The 20,687-nt window shown below is 41.8% G+C and overlaps 1 protein-coding gene across 1 annotated transcript in view; it reads left to right on the top strand.

Moving 5' to 3' along the window:
• The first annotated feature begins 526 nt into the window (after window positions 1-526).
• cntfr (ciliary neurotrophic factor receptor) overlaps window positions 527-20,687 on the top strand; it is a 271,731-nt gene continuing 251,570 nt past the window's right edge. Inside the window, exon 1 of the mRNA XM_080510318.1 lies at window positions 527-773. The gene's annotated coding sequence lies outside the window, so the exon portion shown is untranslated. The remainder of the gene's footprint in view (window positions 774-20,687) is intronic.

Genomic DNA, 20,687 nt, shown 5'->3' with positions numbered 1-20,687 from the left:
ATGCAAACTTTTGGTCACATTCTTTGAGTTATAGTTGTGTTTCTACCGTGTACTAATCACAATGAAATATATGGGAAAACAAGTACTTAGGAGTTAGAAATGTTACCTTGGATTACAATTATCCATAAAAAATAAAAAATACTAGTACTGCATTTATGTGTTTGTGTTTGGCATGAATCATGGATTTTCCATATTTTATTCTGTAGTGTGTGTGTGTGTGTGTGTGTGTGTGTGTGTGTGTGTGTGTGTGTGTGTGTGTGTGTGTGTGTGTGTGTGTGTGTGTGTGTGTGTGTGTGTGTGTGTGTGTGTGTGTGTGTGTGTGTGTTGTTCCCTCCACTACCCTGGATGGTGGCTAGGGGGTGCACTGTGGACATGGTGTGTGTGTATGGATGAGAGAGAGAGAGAGAGAGAGGGAGAGAGAGAGACTCAATGTATTCCTGCCTGTGGCTGGGCTGGTCACATGGGGAGAGCAGCCTGTTTAAAACAGCCTCGGCTTGCTCAGTCAGAGCAGTGCGAGACGCAGAGACAGACGCACACGTTGGCTCTCTCTCTCTCTCTCTCTATCTCTCTCTCTCTCTCTCTCTCTCTATCCGTCCTTCTCTTCACGCACACACACACGCACATACATGCTCCTGCACGGCAACTTTCCTCTATCGGACTGACACATCGCACACCCGCCGGGATAGACACACTCCCACCTTTTGCCACACTGGAGAAGAGGATAAGGAGTGACAGATCAGGACAAAAATACAGAAAAAAAAGAGAAGCTCTCAGTGAGTAGCTAATTTCCATTCATTATTTTTCCCTTTTTTATTTTATTTTTTATTTTTTTTTCTTGGTGGACTTTCCTCTTCTTCAGGACCTGACAGGAGACACTGTAAGAGCGAATGAGAGTTAGTGGATGGAAGGATGAAAAAAAAAAAAGAAAGAAAAAAGACAAGAGAGGTGACAGGAGAGAGCGGAGATGTGGTGCTGGTGCAACACTGGAATACCTCTCCATCCAACTCTGCCTCTCATCTGTGAGGATCTAATGCTGTTAATTAGCAGCGTGCGCTTGGAATGGGAGGAATGCCATTGCGCCGAGCTGGAGTGGGGTCTGCTTGGACTCCTGTTCGTGTGTGTGTGTGTGTGTGTGTGTGTGTGTGTGTGTGTGTGTGTGTGTGTGTGTGTGTGTGTGTGTGTGTGTGTGTGTGTGTGTGTGTGTGTGTGTGTGTGTGTGTGTGTGTGTGTGTGTGTGTGTGTGTGTGTGTGTGTGTGTGTCTTTTGGGAGCTTTTGTGTGCCGGTTTGCATTGTGGTGGTCAGTCACAGTGATGTGGAGCAGATTCCCCGAGACACACGCTGATCTGGCTGTGATTAATAGAAAGCCATTGATATGCAGATGGAAGTGGATAGACCTGTCACTGCGCTCCCGGGGATATGAGTGATGTGTTGTGGAGCTGGTGAGGCGGGAAACACAGAGGGACAGTGTCACTGTCCCAACTCTGGAGGTTTCGCCCGCTCGTCTGCACTCCTGCCTCTCATCCATCCTCTCTGTTCGCCTTTCTCCACCGTGCTCACTCCGGCTGCCGCCACCGATCTTCTCGTCATCTCGCACTCTCTCCTCACTCGCATCCCTGCGATTTCATTAACTTTTCTCCTCGTGTATCACCTTCTTGCCTTGTCACAATTTATAGAACTGTGAGATTCCATAGTTTGCATGAAAAAGATTGGAAATGATCACAGAGTTGTGAGGAGGGAGTGTGTGTGTGTGTGTGTGTGTGTGTGTGGGGGGGGGGGGGGGTGCAAAGGGGGTGGATGGGGAGGTGAAGCAGGGAGGTGTGTGACAGGCAGAGGAGATGGAGGGGGGGGCATTGAAAAGGCTGACACTGGCTTGGACAATTAGCCCGGGGAGTCCGTCCTGGGGTGCTATTCTGAGAGAGGCTTTGGCCCCCGGGCCCTGGGCGCTGGGTCACGGGATGCCTTGACCCTTCCAGTCGACAGCTAGGCATGGGAGCCATTATCACGGCCTGATTGATTAGCGCCGAGCGGAAATCCCTTTTCTCTTCAATCCTTAGGAGAAAAAGACGGGAGGTTTTTGTCTTTTTGCTGCTGCTTACTGGTTTAGTATCTTGCCTGCGTGTATGTTGGAAACTTTGGCCGCTATTTCTTGTTTAGACTCTGATTTATTATCTTTCTTGTCTTGTCTTACTTTGATTTGGCGCAATTAAGTCCGACACGATTTGTCTGGAAACTTTTTTTTAAATATCTGGCCAAATTCATTGTTTGCCTGTTCTCATTGCGTTCACTCCTCCTGTGAACTCTCATTAGTTGTGCACCTGCAGAGACCTTTTGTGGTGCGTTCCGGGTACGACATGGAGAAGAGTGGACAAACTAGTGATAAAAAAAAAAAAGAAAGAAGAGATGTGAAGGAGCAAATCGAACCCCTCTATTTTTGTCTTTTCACTTTAAGCCATCTGGTACCATCTCTCTCTCTCTCTCTCTCTCTCTCTCTCTCTCGCTACTTTCCCTCAGCGAACACCTCACCCCCCCCCGACCCCCCCTCCTGCCCCTGTCCTCAGACTGGGGAGTTTAGCGGGGTGTTTAGCCCGGCTCACGGCTGATCAAAGCAGTGTGTGTCAGACTGGGCTTAGCCCAGCCACTCCTTAATGGAGCAGCGTTTTCATGCCTAGTTGGTGGTGGTGGTGGAGCGGGAGGGACCGATGGGGACGTTTTTAGGGGAAGGAGGGGTGGATGCAAATAGAAAGAGTGACAGAAAAGAAAAAAAAAGTTTTGAGGGAGGGAAAGACAGAGGGACGGAGCAGTGGCGAAGGGGCGCGAAGAGGAGGAACGCAGGCGAGCGGATTAGAGAGGATAGGCAGATGCACGATAATGACTAACAAGAAAAAAAGAGGTGAAAAAGCAGGAATAAATAACAGATGCTGAGTGTCGGGAGCGCGCAGAGAGGCCCGGTCAAAGACAGGACAGCGGGCAGAGCGACAGTCTTTTCCCATCATGTTTCGGGTAGAAAAGGCCCCGCACCAGCGAGGGCATACAGTTTAGGCCAGCACAGGATAGCTCCCACACATGGTTTGGTTTTAGGCTGGAAGCAACACCAGGCGGGAAGAGGCCTGTCTTTGTGTGTGTGTGTGTGTGTGTGTGTGTGTGTGTGTGTGTGTGTGTGTGTGTGTGTGTGTGTGTGTGTGTGTGTGTGTGTGTGTGTGTGTGTGTGTGTGTGTGTGTGTGTGTGTGTGTGTGTGTGTGTGTGTGTGTGTGTGTGTGTGTGTGTCATCTGCGTCTGCATACGTCTGTATGCCAAGTACCACAGACACCCATGTAAAACGACACATTGATTTGAATGTTGACTGTCTAAAAAAAAAAAAAAAAGTGTGGATTTTAAAATGCACATTTTATTTCTTGCCGCAAAGATGTTTTTCAGCAGAGAGTAGGAATGGAATTTTTTAGTAGCAAAGAGAAAAAAAAGTCACTATTTTAACCTTAAGGAATACTAAGTTGTTTTAGTTTGGGATCTGTGGCGACACACAAAACCACCACAGTGACTTTTTGAAGCAATTTTGCGACGCTACTTGATTGAGATGTGATCAAAAGTCAATTGTCAACTTTTTCTTCTCGTTCTTTGTCAACTTCTCTTCCCTCATTTGCTGATTTGTCTGTCTTCACCCATCCTTCTCCCCGGTCTTTTCCTCTCCCATCTCTTTTTATAGCTCCTCTCTCCTTACTCTCTCAGATCCACTCAGTTTTACTCCCCGAACAGTTTTTCCTTTTTTCTCTTGCTCTCCTTGCCTCTCCTCTCCCATCCCCACTTTGCAATGCTGATGTTTATGCTTCACACAGAAGAAAGGTAAGGTAAAACTAGGATAATATTTCCCCTAACATACTTACTGCTTGGGTAAACATCCTCAGACAGATGTCCGAGCACATGTCTGATCAGGGGGGGGGGGGGGGGGGGTGCGAATCTCGGTGCTGTAACGTACACAAAAGCTACAAATTGGAAGCTGGTGTGGAAAAGGGTTGGGGGGCGAGGCAGGGAGGTACAAAGAGTTTTCTCACCTCGGTAACAAAACAGATTGAGATAAAATGATCATCTTTTAGGCATATGGGTGCATTAAAAAATGATTTCTGGTCTGAAGTAAGAATTATGAAATATTGTTCAAGGATTTTCTAATCAGATTTCCCTGACTTTTAAAAGGTTTGCACCTTCACTTTTCAGGACACCAGATTTTTGACTCGTTGACAAGTAATCAAGTTATTATACTTTGTTAGAAGCTATTTGCATGCCCACATGAACTATTTGGAACAAAATATTAGGCACAAGGAGTTGAAATAAATGCACCCATTGAAAAAAAATCTATATTTTAGCCCAACACCAAGCTTTGATAGCAGATTTGTGAGAAAGCCCATTTCTACAATTCAACTCGAAGCATATTAAAATTTTGAAAGAAATGAAACATTTCTTTTCTAAGAGTTTGAACAAATCACTGATTGCCTCCCGGTGATCTTCCAGAGATTAACTTGAGAATTCCAAGATAGCGCCATAGCGTCCTCTTATTATTTTATTGGTGCTGTGTGGATATTGAATACCCCGTCATTTTAGTCATGTCATGTCTTCCTGAATAACTCTATTTTCAAGACAGACTCTTCTTCCCAGTGTAGTTTAAGAAAGAACTTGTGTATTCAAGAAAAATGGTTTGATTAAAGAAGAGAAAGTTGAAATTAGTAGCTGAAGAGTCCATTTTATTATTCACATAAATCTGAGACAAAAAAAAGGCTGGTAATCATAACCTTTGCTGAAGTAGGAATTTTTGTGTCTTGGCTGGCTCTGCTTAAAGCAGGTGTTTGTATGTCTTCCAAATATTTGTTTGTTAGTAGAAGCAACACCACTTTCTGACAACACTCTGTTTGGTTTTAGCAAGTCCAGACTTATTTACTGGAAAACAAAATCGTCTTCGGTTGAAGTTAGGACTTTTCTAGGTAAATGGGCTCGTTTCAATAAACCAGGATTTGGTTGATTCGGAGAAGCAGCTGTAGAAGAGGGCAAGGCTGCGTCGATGCGAACTGCGTCAGTTACGTATTTAATCAACATTTCACCTGCTGCTCATCGTGTTTCAGGGTGAAAATTAATTAATATGCCGTGAAAGCTGTTATCCATTAGCCTTCTCATCTGACAAAAGGAGATTACTGATCTAATCTGAATATTCAGTTACAGATATTTATAGCTTTAGTTACTTGTAAATGCTAAAAGCTCAGCATAATTAGATTTGGTGAGGGATTTGAGAGGATCTGATAAACAAAGTCAGGTGTCGGATTCAGTTGTGACAGAAAGCCTCAACCTTTCAACAGGGGGAGTGTGTGAGAGGGAAGTGAAAGGGAGGGGGAGCCGGAGCTGTGAGGGATGCGATTAAAAAAAAAAAAAAAAAAAAAAGGATTTTTAGAAAGTGTGATTGTGTGTATATGCGTGCGTGCATCAGAGCCGTTTTATTCACTACTGTGAAACAAACGTGGACGGGAGCTTTGTAAGCGAGACGAGCCCCCAAACAGCGCCGAAGACATTACAAAGCCCGTGCTCATCTCTCGCAATGCACAGCTCCCACGCTTCTCTCCTTCTTTCTCTCTCGCTCTCTTTAGTTAGATATGCCACTTGCTGTGTGCTTTTATCTAACTGCACCTAAGGGTGTGAAAACATGACAAGATTTTGCTAAGATTTGGCCCCAATTAAGGCGCCTCACATGCATTTCTGAGCTCTTGCGCTTTACGACGGTTTCCTCTCCGTGTTCAGAGCTTGAAAAATCTGGCTCGGAGGGGGACTCGGTGTGTAATTATTTTGGTAATCCGAAAGAACTTTGGCGCTTTCTTTGTACATTTTTAACACGGAGAGGACGCGCGGATGCGAAGGCACTCCTTGCTCTCACCACTCAGAACATGCCCTCGAACTGTGGATCGGCATCTTAAAGTGGCAGCTGTAGTTTGTGCGGCGGCACTTGATAATATTTTCACCTAAAACATGCATTTTTTTTTTCTCTTGTGCCCCATTTCTTATTTCCCTTGCTCTATTTTTCAGCCTGTCTGCTTTTGAGAAATGGCCTTTTTGTCTGTCAGTTTATGCACTGGCGTGTGAGTCAGCGCGCGTGCATGCGTGCGTCACTTTTGTGTGTATCTGCTGCATAACAGCTCTGTGTTCAGACCCTTGAAGAATTCTCACAAACCAGGCGGTAGAATAGTTTGACTCCTCTAACATTTGGATCAAAGCAAACAAGCCGTGAAAGGAGGGAAATGTTGAAAAGCAATGATGAATATGCATTAGTCAGTCCAAAACATGAGCCCCTCAAAGCTTTTGTGTACATTGACAAACGAATGCTGCCTCCGCCGGTAGGGGGCAAACGCTACTACTACTACCTAACTTCTAAAAGCCACTTTTTATGGGATGATGGCATAACCACCTGATGGCAGCTGCACAGTTTGATGAACACATGCTAGCAAACAGCATGCACTCAATTCATCATGCTGACATATAAAGTGCTCACTTTCGGGAAGTTCCACAGACACATGCACGCGGTGTATATAAATATGCATCTGGAATATAAGCAGATTGGAGTAAATTCGCCTCCAGGCAATCGTACAATACAGCGCGGGATGTATGCAGTGCTGTCATACATTGTATGGAGGAGTCATTAGCTATTCTGTTGGGAAGAAGATGTCTCTCTCTGTCTACTCGTGTGTCTCTACTGTGAGTTTGTTAACATCTTGGTTGTATGGACAATGTTAATAAAACATAAGTGTCGCTTTTAATTATACCAGGCAAACACAAGACAAAGGTTCACGTGTAGTCTTGCTAGAATTGGAATGGAGGTTATATCAACTGGCTTGTTGATGTAGAGTGTTGTTGATACAAGCAGGGCATCACTGTGTCATGGGCACACATTTGAAATAGGACAAAATAGGATATTGGTGCACATCAGTGTCATGGTTAGCACTCTCACCTCATAGCGAGTTTAGGATAGTCTTTCTGTTTGGCTTGCTCTCTTTTTGTGATTGAAAGATTTAAAACATTTTGTGTGTGTGTGTGTGTGTGTGTGTGTGTGTGTGTGTGTGTGTGTGTGTGTGTGTGTGTGTGTGTGTGTGTGTGTGTGTGTGTGTGTGTGTGTGTGTGTGTGTGTGTGTGTGTGTGTGTGTGTGTGTGTGTGTGTGTGTGTGTGTGTGTGTGTGTGTGTGTCAGGGTGGGGGTAGGGGGCTGTGGTGGTGGGGGATGCTGTGGGGAAAAATAGCAAAAACATTAGATGTCTCTGTACAATGCACATCTTTGGTTGAAGCACAATCACTATGTAGTACTGATAACTACACTTAACCTGAAGGCCCCCTGTGTAGACATGAACACGGGACACCTTCTGTTGCTGGTCTGCTGAAGATTTTCAGTTCATTGTTGCAAATTACAAAAAATACATTTCAGTAATCTTGAGCTGGTTGAAAATTGTTAATCTGAAAGTTATAAATCTCATAGACTTATCTTGAGATAAATTGCCAACTTCTGCTGTCTATCCTGGATACTTTCTCAGTCAGCGTGTGTTTGACTATGCTTTTTTTTTAAGCAAAGTATTGAACAATGTTTGTCATTCATCATGAAGTCACACACTCATACCACTTTTCGTTTGGGGACCACAAAGATAAATGACACGTTTGAAATATCTGTACTTGGTAACCTTGTCTGTTTTCTGCATCCTAAAAAAAAGTGAGTGGAGTGTTATTGTCAGGCAGAGTGACGGAGAGAAGTGAGACAAACAGAGGTCAGCTGAAGCTTACAACACGCTGTGGTCACTTCTTGAGTGGAACTGGAGGTCAAGAGAAGTGACAGGAAAAGTTGAGTTTAACAACAGGTAAGAATGCTCTCACCCGAGGCAGAACGGGGGAATATAAGAGGCACTGAGGAGGGTAGGGGAGAAGTAAGCCTCGGCATAGCTAACAACATCTGTGTCTTCCAGAGGGAGGGATTAAAAGAGACAAGAGGACCAGAAACGTGCCTCGAGAGGTGAAGAGGCTGCTAACAACAAAGTGATTGTGGTCAGAGAAGAGAAACAAGAAAAGTATAAGCGCGTGGGAGATTCAATTATGGAGCAGAAGGCATTTTTATGGAAGGATACCATCAGGCTTGATTGGGAGTATAAAGAAGGTTGCAGGAAATAAGAGGCAATGAAAGGAGTGTATGGACCTGGCAGAGGCTCACAGTCACTGTGATTGTGGTCAAATGTGGGAGAGGAAGACTCAAAGCAATAAGAGGGGAAGTGGAGGTGAGGGGAGGAAATTAGAGGTTAGGAAATACCTTCAACAGACACGATTGTGATGAGCGTAGACCTTGGAAAGGCCCAAAGCACACGAGTGCAAGAAAAAAGAAAGATGGTGAACACACGGGAAGCCAGCAACGTTATGTCCAATTATGTGATTGATGCCAGAGAAGAGGGAGATATGCATGCATGATGGAAAGAAAAAGACTTAAAAGGATTGTTGGAGGCAAAATTGACAACCTTCACTTGTGCAGAAGATAGACACAAGTGTAGCTAGTATAGCATTTGAAACTGATTACTATACAAACATGACAGTACATTTGAATTGTTGCATTTAAGTGTATTGTTACCTGGGCGCATGTGTGTGTGTGGTCTCATTACAAAAGCAACCAAGAGCACTCACTAGTGGCCCATCATGAAAACGACACAGCGTTTCTGTCATTTTCGAAATGTTGCCATGGAAACATTTGACTTTTTGGAAATGAAATTGAAAAGTCTCGTAGATGCATCAAAAAAAAAAAGGTAGAAATGCACTCAATCTTAAGCATAATTTAATATTTGGTAGTTTAATATACTGAAGGCAGGGAAAGAAGTAAACTTGGAAGTCATATAAAAACAGATTTTGAATCACTGTCATGTATGCAGATATATTTCTAGAATATGTGTAAATTGTGTATTGATTTTGGCCGATCATGTTCTCAGAATAGGTGTAAAATGCAGTTGAAAACACAATATGGAACTCCGCTTTTACAACTCAGGTCCTCGTAAATCTTTTTGTTTCTTTGTTTTTCTCGTTCCCCACACATCGACTGTTGCACCATGTTCAGGTCTTTTCTCATAGTACATTAGCAGTGGGATGCTGAAACACTTCCACTCTCATTCATTCTCATGACTTTTTAATTTTATTTTTTTTTAAACACAGAGTGAAACCTGACATCACCACCCTTGTGTGTAAGAAATGCTCACCAGCCCTGCACCATGCCACTTTATTAATAATGTACTACATTAAAAATGCATGGATTTTCCATCAATCGGAAAATCAGCAGTGGGGCACCCACTTCATAACAGCGAGCAGATTTATTCTGATTTTGGGAAATTTTTTTGAGGTATTCATTTATCTTGGTTATGAAATATATATATATAAACTGTTGAAGGCCTCAGGGCTATGCCTCTGGCACTGCCTTTTCTTGGTGTTTGTATCTTCGCAGAGTTGTCCATCTAATGTTTTTGTTCACTCAAGTGCATGAAGACGTGGCACACACATGTTACTGCTTGCGTCCATCTCGTTCCATGTCCATCTGTAAATTAGCCCACTGGTGTGTTTGTGTATGAGAGCGAGTGAGTGTGTGTGTGTGTGTCTCTCAGAGCAGGGGGCTTTTAATCTATTAAAGCCTGATCCTTAAACACTAATCAATGTACCCTTTTATATTTCCATTACAGTGCAGAGAGAAAAAGATAAATAAACCATGACAGTAGAGCTCAGCAGAGACCACATAACACTGTAAAAACAAAATCCGATGGCTTAGGTGATACTTGTGGATTTCCTAATCTGTTTGTGTTGAAAAGCAGAAGGCAGGGAAGTCAAATGTACCATGTCGATGTTTATGTCACTTTACCACCGTTACTCACTCTATTATGCGCTCTTCTTGAATACAGAATGAAATGGGGGTTGTTTGTAGCATCGGTCACAGGTCCTTTTTACATAACAATTTCAAATGGAAAGCTTTCATCGTGTTCCAGGCGTATGCTTGTGTAACAATGGTGATTGGAGAGAGATAACTTTTTGAAAACAGTGTCACACTGCATGTTTGACAACCGTTGCTGGGAAATAGTGGCTTCTGTTTGTAAATTGTGGAAAATTTGGGAACTATTTCGATCTTCAAAACTTTGAACTTTCTTGCATTCCCGAATACTATTAATTGCAGGTACTGATTTTCCGGTTGTTCGATCATGGCCCGTCATTTCCCAATCAATGCAAAAACTCCATTGAAGACAGACAACACATATGTTTAGTGTAAATCCCAACTAGGTTTTATTAACGTTTAAAATATTTAAGCGTTTTTAACCTGTTGTATTCTAGGACTGGACAAAGGGTCATAAGAAAGGCATTTTATTTTTTTTTTTAATACATACAACTGGTAAGAGTAAATCCAGAACCACTCTGTAAGACTGAGCGGTGTATCCAGAGGAGCTACCACTTCCACGCAGACGATCTGCTCTTGTGTTGTACACGTTGTACCACTCGTCATATTTTCAATCTCAGGTGTCTCAGGGACAACTTTAATGTTGAAATGTGGGAGGAACGTACAACATATTGTGGAGCATAGACTTTTACACATTATTTCTATTTCCTTTATGGTGTCAAGTCATTTTCAGAACATTTTCCACTTGGTTCGATGAGGAAAGCATTTTGTATAATCAGTGTTATTGTTTCACATTTGCACATAAATGTCCTTGTCTTCTGGCATTCCTTGAAATGCAACTTCAGTGTTGAGTTTTCAAAAAGAAGTTTCCAATTGGCATTTGACATTTTTCTCTCAGTCCATCACTTCATGCTCAAATGTTTGTATTGTTCACTGCTCACCAGGGTCACAAATGGGTTTCTTCAGACATTGAATAATTGTAACATTAGACTTTGCACGAAGCCCTGGCAGAGTAAAGTACATCCAGTGTTTCTCACATGGTGCTCCAGCTGCTTTTCCAAGTATATTATCATAATTAGAGAAACATAGTCCAGTAACACGCTCCTCATTCAGTCAGTATCTGGTTGATGCAAATTAAAGCAATCAAGGTCAAAGACTAGTTTATAATCAGAGAGTTAAAATGATGTTGCCAAAGCACTGTGCAGAATGAGGAGTGTAAAACTGGTCTCCTCTGTGCCTCTTCATTTAAACCAAAGCCTTATTTCAGTGTGTTATTGTCGTGCCATCACTATTTTTTTATTCTACGCAAATTGAACTCTTATTCACACTTTCCGATGAGACATTATTTAAGTCGTGATGCATGAACCCTCACTTTTAGCCAGCAGGAGAAAACACTAAAACAATGTGGACCATTTCAGAGATGATGTACAGTACAGCCGGACTGCAGAGCAACAGGAAGACCTCACTCCATAAGTCCCTCCCTATTTTTTCTCCAATGTAAACCCACTAAACTGACAGTATTTACCTCTTCTCAGAGGACACTCTATTAGCTACTGTCTGCCTATGTAGGGGCTATGTGTCCCTTAACCCCAATTAATTGAGTGCGCTTAAGTGGCCGATTTGCCTCAGACCATGTTTGCTGTTAGAGTATACTTTATTAGTGTTGTCTAAGTAACCCACAGTGACGCCTTGCTACCTCATCCCCAGCCACCCACCCTACACACACATTCATTTCACTGCGCCTTCCCCAACAGTATTTTCTCAGCAGGAGCGTATGTGTGTGCGTGTGTGTTTTCCGCTCCACTGTGGTAGTTTATTAGCAATGTCTCCTTTGATAGTTAGTGTGCACGCTTGATTATGGCTGAAAGGCAGTGGGCCGGGCACTTGGCCGGAGAGGAAGTCTGCCTAATGATATTAACAACATCCTTTATTGGTTAGCTGCTGCAAGGCAGAGGCAGGGAAATGAGGAGAGGGAGAGGAAAGGGGTGGGTGTAAGGGGCATTGGATGGAGTTTAAGAGCGGCGTGTTGGGGAGGGGAGTGTCGGGTGAATGAAAGAGACGGGGAGAAAGACTGTATTTGTAAATTCAGCTGGAAAAGAAGTGAACAGCTCAACAAAAGAAGTTTGAATAAAATAAATTAAAATAACCGATGGGGGTGTTACCCATACAAAAATAACCCTAATGACAGGAAACGTGCTCATGATTCATTGTGATTAGTCCAAAAACAAGTTGCAGTGACTTCTGCTTTCCTTGTACCACCAGTTCAACCATTTACACTTCAGAGAATGTCAGTCGAAGACTCTTGGAGTTTCACTTCATGACAGATATGCTTGTGGTTAAAATGTTTCAGATGACCATTCGTCAGTCAGGAAGTTTATGAAGTTTATGAGCAAGTATAGAGCTTCCATTAAGGCCGTCTGTGTATTTTATATGAGGTGGAGGAATCAAGAGTACAATTAGAAACCAAATTGCTGCAATGTCAAAACAACCTTGCGCAAAACCGGAGGGATTGACCATCATCAATTGAAGCAAATTGCCCATCAATCTTTTCAGGATAATACAAGTGGAACTATCAGGAGGCCAGACAGTCTTAGCAGATAGATGTTTAATAGAGACATCTTATTGAACCTGACAATCTCAATGTGAAAAGAAGAGCGGCGATTGTTTGAATGCTGTCGGGGAATTCGAGGCCGATTGTCTGCATCAGTCAGCGGAGAATGTAATGAATCGAGGGCTATCAAGTCGCCGCTGTAGCCATTTTAACCCATTACTGATCAACTTTCTAGGAAAAGGGCAACGTTTTTGTGTGTAATGAAATGTGGTTTCTGTCTTGGAGGTTTCTTCTTCTTGCAAGTTTCATTTATGTTCATTTTGTCTTGTACAATTCCCGTGAAAATGGTCAGTGGATTTACTTGTACAGCAATTTGTCACTGCTCCAGCTGTTTTAAAGCTCTTTATATGGTTTGGTGCATTCACACAAGCGTACCGATGGATGGAAGAGAGAACCTCCACCCTTGAGATTGCAAGGCGACCGGCTGCGTCAACCGACTCACAGCTGATAAGTATTTTGGCAAACATGTAGCTGTGGTGATTTTATTTATTTATTTTAAATTTGTTGATATGACTCGAAGTCGAATTACCTGAAATCAAAAATATCCAGAATGGTTTTTATTCAGTTCTTGCTTACATTTAAATTGAAGCCATATCTCAAATGACTTGCATTCCTTTGTGAAATTGCACAAATTTAGGACATAAATTAATATAAAACCATGAATTGAAGCTACGTGTTTTGAAACACATGATCAACTGTCTTAAATCCCCCAAATAGTTTTAATACAATAACATAATGAATATAACTTTTGTTTTCCATGGAGTTTAGACATCGAAGTTCATAATCACAACGTAAATGTATCCTTCAACTTTGAGTCATTGAAAAAATATCACTACATAAATGCTGCAGTCCCATCTTGTGTTTTTCTATGGGTTCACGATTACCTACAGGCATAGGCTTGCTGTTTATATTTATACTACGAACTTGCGGATGTTACACAAATATGGGTTGAATGGAAGATGATTATTTACAAAACCAGTTCATGTCTCTTTTGTAACATGCATGAAACAACATAGATACAATCTGGAGACAATGTTTTGTGCTGACCTCATGTAGTTTAACAATCACAGAAACACATGCTGTACTCTCCCACACGAATGCCCCAACATTCATACCCAGATGCAGAAGGATTGTTGTAAATCTCTTACTTGCACTGAGTGAAAGCTGTCAGGTTTCCCTCAACACCAGAAAATGTAAATGCTGGCATTTTCTTCTATTTACTTTGGCAAGGAGCCGAAGATCCCACAACCCTCCCCGGTGTGTTACAACGCATGAGAATGCATGGATGCATATTTATTTGTCAGTCTCTGAACAAGTTTCAATGTGCAGCTGCGTGCTGCGTTTCTTGATTATATATTTGAATTCCTGTATATGACTGTGTGTGTGTGTGTGTGTGTGTGTGTGTGTGTGTGTGTGTGTGTGTGTGTGTGTGTGTGTGTGTGTGTGTGTGTGTGTGTGTGTGTGTGTGTGTGTGTGTGTGTGTGTGTGTGTGTGTGTGTGTGTGTGTGTGTGCGTGCCTTACGCGTCCACGTCCGCGTGAGAACGACGTGCAGATAAATAAACTCATTCTTCTGCCTCTCCGTAAGCGGCGTCAGCATCTCGCTGCACCTGTGGCTAACAAGACATATCAAATCCACAGTCGGCACTTTTGCAGGCACTCCGTGTAACGTGGCACGCAAAAAGCCCACAGGTCCTCCGTGTGAGTGCAGACATCGTCACACAGTTTGTGAGGAGGCGAGCACGGGGAAACCTCGTGCCGAGCAGCGCTCGCTGCTTATCCCGACATGCGCACACAAGAACGCCCCGGCTCACCTTCGCACATGTAGACTCTCATTGGTATGTCAGAGTCGGGATACCGTTTGTCTTTTACGTGGATCTTCCCCCAGGTAGACGTGAACGCTCTCTCTCTCTCTCTCTCTCTCTCTAGAGAGAGAGAGAGAAGAGCTCTTTGACTTGGAGGCAAAGTAGAAAAGAGTACCTTCTCAGGAAGGATCAAAAAGGAATCAGCTCACATACCTGAAATAACTGCACCTCCCGTCTGTGTGTGTGTGTGCCTGCCTATCATATTTATATGATGTATATTTGAGGATGTCTCAGGTTATATTTGATAGGGGCAATTTTGCCAAAGGTTTTCACAAAAACAGATATTTGGTATTTCCATGGCATGGATACAGTTTAAAAAGCAAACTGACTACAGCCACAACGTTAGGTACACCTGCGTGTTTTCTCCTTGCTGCAAATATCTAATCACCCGCTGACACAGCTCATTAAAAGTGGCGAGCCGTGTCACTGAAGATTGGAAAAAAGGGTCCCTGGCCCTGATGAGTCTCGATTTCCACTGCAACTTCTTGATGGAAAAATCTTGGGTAAACGGCATAAAAACATGGATCCACCCCTGCCTTGTATCAACAAGCTGCTGGTGCTGCTGTGATAGAGTGAGGTATTTTTCTCTGTACACGTTGGGCCTTTTTGTACCTATTTATCACAATTTAAACACCAGAGGTGCAACGTGTCGACCCTTTTGTTGGTGCAGTGTAGCATCTTTTGATGGCTACTTTCAGCAGGATAATGTACCATGTCACACAGCAGCAGTCGTCTCAAACTGGTTTCTTGAACATTAATATGAGTTTACTGCTTTTAAAAAGTCTCCACAGTCACCGGAGGTACAACAGAGCATCTTTAGGATGGGGAGTAATCGTGGCATGCTGTTGTTTCAAGAATTATGCCACAAAACAAGCAGTCCAACCAACTGCAACCTAGCAGGGTATACTTAATACTGAAGTGGATGACTCTGTTTATGTGATCATGCAGGTCGTATTTGTGCAAATTATTTCTGTTGCTGGATACATCTACAGCCAGTTTCTTCTTTTTTTTCTCAGACTTCTTTTTGCATCATATGGTATGATTTGAATTGGACAAATCAACTGAAGGTATATTCCTGATGGATATTTTTTTTGTCTGTTGTCAAGAGAAGTCGATTAAAGGAACCTGTTCAAAAGACCGTTCACAATCTTATAATTGGGCTCAATTGATTCCATTGGCTTACAAAAAACAAAACAAAGGTGGAAGCATGTATTTGTAGGCCATTGTGGTAATGATCTGCATTTTTCTTCTTAGACAGGTCGAGATGACCACATTTTAAAGTTAATGCAGCTGGCCCAAGTTAGAAATCCATTGTTTCTGCACATTCAACTGCTTGCGTTGAATATAATAATGCATTCCCTTAGTGCAGTAACTCCCTGGCATTTCAGTTTTATGAAAATACTTGTAACATTTATGTGTCATTTATCATTTACTGTTGCCTCAATTTGCAGGCACAGAGGAAATCAACCATTCAGAGGTAAAAATCCGATAAAGTAACAACTGTGATGTACAAATGTGACATATTTTTTTCTGCCTTTCAAATCCCTTGACATGATTTCACTAATTAAAACATAAACACCGATTCAGATGTTCATTCAAATTCTGTGCTAATATTAGAGGCGTGGAGTTCTTTCACCAGCATCATAGCTACAGGCAATAGTAATGTGAAGGGTCATTTTGGAGAGGCATGTCCCTCACATCGACGTCCCCCAGCAAATAAGTGTCATTAATGTGGAAGTAACCCTGGCAAAAACAAAACCGGACATAGCATGTAAACTGGCTGCCTGTGAAGCGCCACAGCTCTGTGGCCAACAACTTGATGTGTGGTGGATAAAAAACCCCGGTCCAAACACCAGCTGAACACACCATCTGTTTCCCTGCAATTCCACTCATTAGGATACATATTTAAATTTATTTTTTATTTCCCTTGTCATTTCATGGGCAACTTTTCTTTTTTTTTTTTTTCTATCGTCTCGTCATTGTCAGTTTTTTTTGTTTCTGTTTTAGTTTTTTTAACAAGTTTTGATTTGTTGTACCAGCATATTGGACGGCTAACCTTTTTTTTTTTAATTTATTACAAATATCTTGAATATTTCCCTCACTTCTTCAGTTTGATGGTTTCATCTCCTTTGACTTTTTTCCTTCTTTTAAATTCTGCCAAATTCAACTTGATCGATCAGTGGTAAACCAGAGTTTAAAAAGTAGTATTCCGCAGTTGTTTTTATTTTTCTCCACATGTTCTCCAGGGAAATTCATGCACTCTTACCTTCATGTAATTTTTTGTCTCGACTGTGCTCATATATATTTTTTCCTGTTTTCGAGAAATGCAACACTCAAAAACCAATGGACTCGTCAAGTATAAGCCCGGAGGCTGCAGTCATGCTTGCCTTCTGCTATTTTACCCGCCAGATGCAACCTTTACATGCTCCATCTGTGGCTCTGTGATTGCTCTTAATGGCCACCTGCAGCAGCCCCATCACTGACAGGCATGACTGCAGCTATCCTCGCACGCCCCCGCTTCCATCATTGCTCTTTGTCCATAAGCCGCTTGTTTTATAGTACATACGTGTCGCACTGTAGCTGCAGCTGACGGGACTCTATTCATGTTTTGTAATCACAAAATGTCTCAAACCTCATTTACCCAACAATATATTTTGAAAGACAAGACACAACACTTTCATAGCAACTTCTTGAAAACAGCGCCCAGGGTAGAACTTTTTTGAAAATTCTCAGACTCCTTTCGAATTCTTAAAGTGTTTCTGCCACTCTGACATCGTTTTCAAGACGTTGCTGCGTGAACGCGAAACTTTTCAAAAACAAAAACGACGCTCACTTGAAACATTGTTTTGGTTGGTTGCAGTATACACAATTATTTACTGCTGCTTAATGTGAAAGTGTTTTTTTTTTTTTTTTTTTTTCCTGTGGTAATTCTACTCCGGAAATTGTTATTAAAATCTTAGAAGTAAAGGAGGGACACATCATCCATCTTCACTTATTTTCTTTGCTTGCGATCCTAAATCCGAATTGTAGCTACAGAAAAGCCAAACCAACGCCAACAGCTGTCCGTGTGAAAACTGATTGTAAATCCAGCATGAGGAAGGAAGAGTGTCATGTTAGAGGAACAGATTTTGTTTGACGTGAACTCCACCCCCCTCCCACCCCCTTCTTGCACACATGTGCTCGTGCATTAGCATGGAGTCCCTCTACGTGTTTGAGAAAGAGATTTGTATATTCTTGTGTGTGAATGTGCGTGTGCAAGAGGGGCAGATTCGATTTCACTGCGAAGGCATGTTGAACAGTCTGTCAATTTCCTGCCCGTACGTTCGAGTTTTTCCCTCCCCATGACAAATTCCTCGATTTCCTCACAACACATTCCTGATGCATTATTGGTCATGGACATTATATGGTCCCCACATACTCCGTCCTTCGGAGTCTGGGAAGTATCGAGTTGCCTCCGTGTTTATGCGAGCAGGCAAGAGCAAAAGAAAAGAGCATAAGCCAACAATGTTTTATCTTCTTTTTGGGGAACACTCAGCATCTTGTCAATAGACTTTTGCTTTCCTTATTTAAATTCCATGCCTTTTTGTTGTTGTCCTCATTGAGAACGAGAGCAAGTTTGTAATTGGGAAGTGCACAGAATCTTAATTTGGCCTCCTTTTTTGTGTAAGCACATGTAAGATATGCTTGACATTGTTTGGTTTCTCTGTTTGCTACGCGACTGTTTAAATAAGATAAGACAAAGTTTTCAGCGTTGTTCATTTAAATTCAGCTTGTGAAAATGTCCCATTCAATTAGAAGCAGATACATGATGCCAAATAACGGCATCAAGATATTCTTCAGACTGTCCTCCACAAACAATTTTCCTAAATGAGGAACCAGAGGGAGATTGTCGCCGGAGAATACATAAGTGAGCGTTTGAGATGGCAGTGAGGGGAGCTGACATGGCTTGAGGCTTTTACATTGTTGAAGAAAGTTAAGGAGGTTTAGCTCGAGTGTGAAATTCATATTGAAGTCCTTTTGTCATGCTTGGTTTTGTGTGTGTGTGTGTGCGCGCGTCTTTGCATCTGTTCATCTGTACGTGTGCACAGCAGTCATGTATGTGTGTGTGTGTGTGTGTGTGGGTTGTACACCATAGACTATATGGCTCTGTGCATTGGTATGACAATTTTGCACTGGTATTTCCATTTAGGTGTGTGTGTGTGTGTGTGTGTGTGTGTGTGTGTGTGTGTGTGTGTGTGTGTGTGTGTGTGTGTGTGTGTGTGTGTGTGTGTGTGTGTGTGTGTGTGTGTGTGTGAGACATCATTATGTAATTCATGACCCTCCAACTATTTCATAAATCAATGGACTGGTAGCTCAAAAAGACCAAAGTATAGGAAAAAAGACCCATATGGAACTTATCATAAGTAACCATATTTCTTCATTACTCGAAGCAATTTGTTTTAATTGCATACTTAGAAGTAATATGGCCTCAGACTAGGTTTTTTTTTCTTTCACGAAAAACTGAAATGAAAAACGAGAATGCTCATTAACTGCTGCGATTATGTTATAATAATCAGAAAATTGAGTTGTCAAGACTGGAAAGCCTCTTTTAGATGGTGGTTACACAGCATATGCTGTGTGTATCTGCATGCATGTGTGTGTGTGAGAGTCTGGAAGTAAGCCTGTGCGGATGTGACAGAAAAGGTTCACTTTTATAACCGATCACGCTCTAATTGGAGGGCTAATTCTCCATTACGCTGGTGGTTTAAATAGAAACCGACTTGGAGAGTTCACCTGTAGGTGTGGGTTTGATGAGGGGATGTGGTCCATGATTTTACTTTCTTGCATTTACTATTAATAAGATTTTAGCTGCCACACATAACTTGCCAAACATTTCCGAACTTTCTCATCATGGCAGGCAAGTTTTGTTTATCATTTTAACAAAGTTTACGTCATAAAATATATTGCGACAATTTATTTGACCATGTAGAACATACAAGCTATTTTCAAGACATACGTTCTGATTTATAGGACGCTACATTAACTACAAAGTGCTACATCACAGACTTCTGTATATAAGCATTTGCAACATTCAATCGTAATACAGTATTTGTTTAAACAACAAATACAATTTTCTCAAGAAGCTGATTGAAATTTACTGGTAAAAGACACAAAGCAGCATTGTTTTTATGTGAGGTGTGCACACAGAAAGTCTACTGTAGAAGTCAGTTTAACAGCCAATTAATAATGGTTTTAATGGTGCAAATTATAAACATACATTCAACTTTGAAATTCTAAAACCAGCAGCTTAACCCCCCCCCCAAAAAAAAAATAAAAAGCAGCTTGACAAACTTCAGTCACGACTTTAGATTTGTATTACCGGTAATGTGATTGAACCTTGAAAAAAAAAAAAAAAAATGCAACATTTTCCAATTTGTGTGTTTAGCAATCTCATTTTAATATATGTTGGGCTTCATTCACTCTGCAAATGTGACCCGATACAGATTTTTTGCTCACATGTGACCCATATCCCATCTGTTTCATGGCACCTTATATAGCCAGTGTGATTCTGAATACTCAAAGACAAGGTTATATGATCAGTTTTTACTCGACTTTTCCTCTAATGTGTAGCAGATTTTATTGTTCATCAATAATTGATCAGCATTTTCTGCTTAGAGAAAGCATGTCCCTGACCCGCCAAGCTAAATACACCCCTATAGTCACACAAAACCCAGTGGACAGCGCTTCATATTCATGGTGGAAATATGCATTTCATTAATGACTCCTAAACAGCACCATGGCCTCGACGTGCAATCCATCCCAAGTGGCTGTAAAGGTCTTCATTAGTTACAAATAATCCCAATTTTTCAACGCAATGGACTCGATACTGACATCTATGAGCGTGCTTGGCATATTCAGCTGAGTCAGAGTTCATGAATCGCTTTTGCTCCAACTTAATTTCACTGATAGATAGCTGCAAGTGAAGATTATGGGGGACTATTTAATTGAATGAGCACAAATCCAAAATCTTAGAGTGATTGCCACATTGTTTCTGCACCAACGGTATCGCTGGTCTTGCCTCAAATGTGTCTTCAGCTGAACATCATCAACTGATTCAACGTCCTCGGTCGCACGCTGCATGATTTTTTTTCTTTTTTCTTTTTTTCTTACGTTTATTTGGGGCATGTGTGCATCAATGAAATTATTAAAACCATAACAACAAAATTCCATTAAAAGAACCACACAAAAAACAAAACAATTAAACATAACAAGCCAAAAATGCAGTAGATAATGTCCAACCATAACCGAAAGGGAGTTGG

The sequence above is a fragment of the Blennius ocellaris genome (genome assembly GCF_963422515.1).
Source record: "Blennius ocellaris genome assembly, chromosome: 15".
Classification (NCBI taxonomy): Eukaryota; Metazoa; Chordata; class Actinopteri; order Blenniiformes; family Blenniidae; genus Blennius; species Blennius ocellaris.
This window is presented reverse-complemented; position numbering and strand designations above follow the sequence as displayed.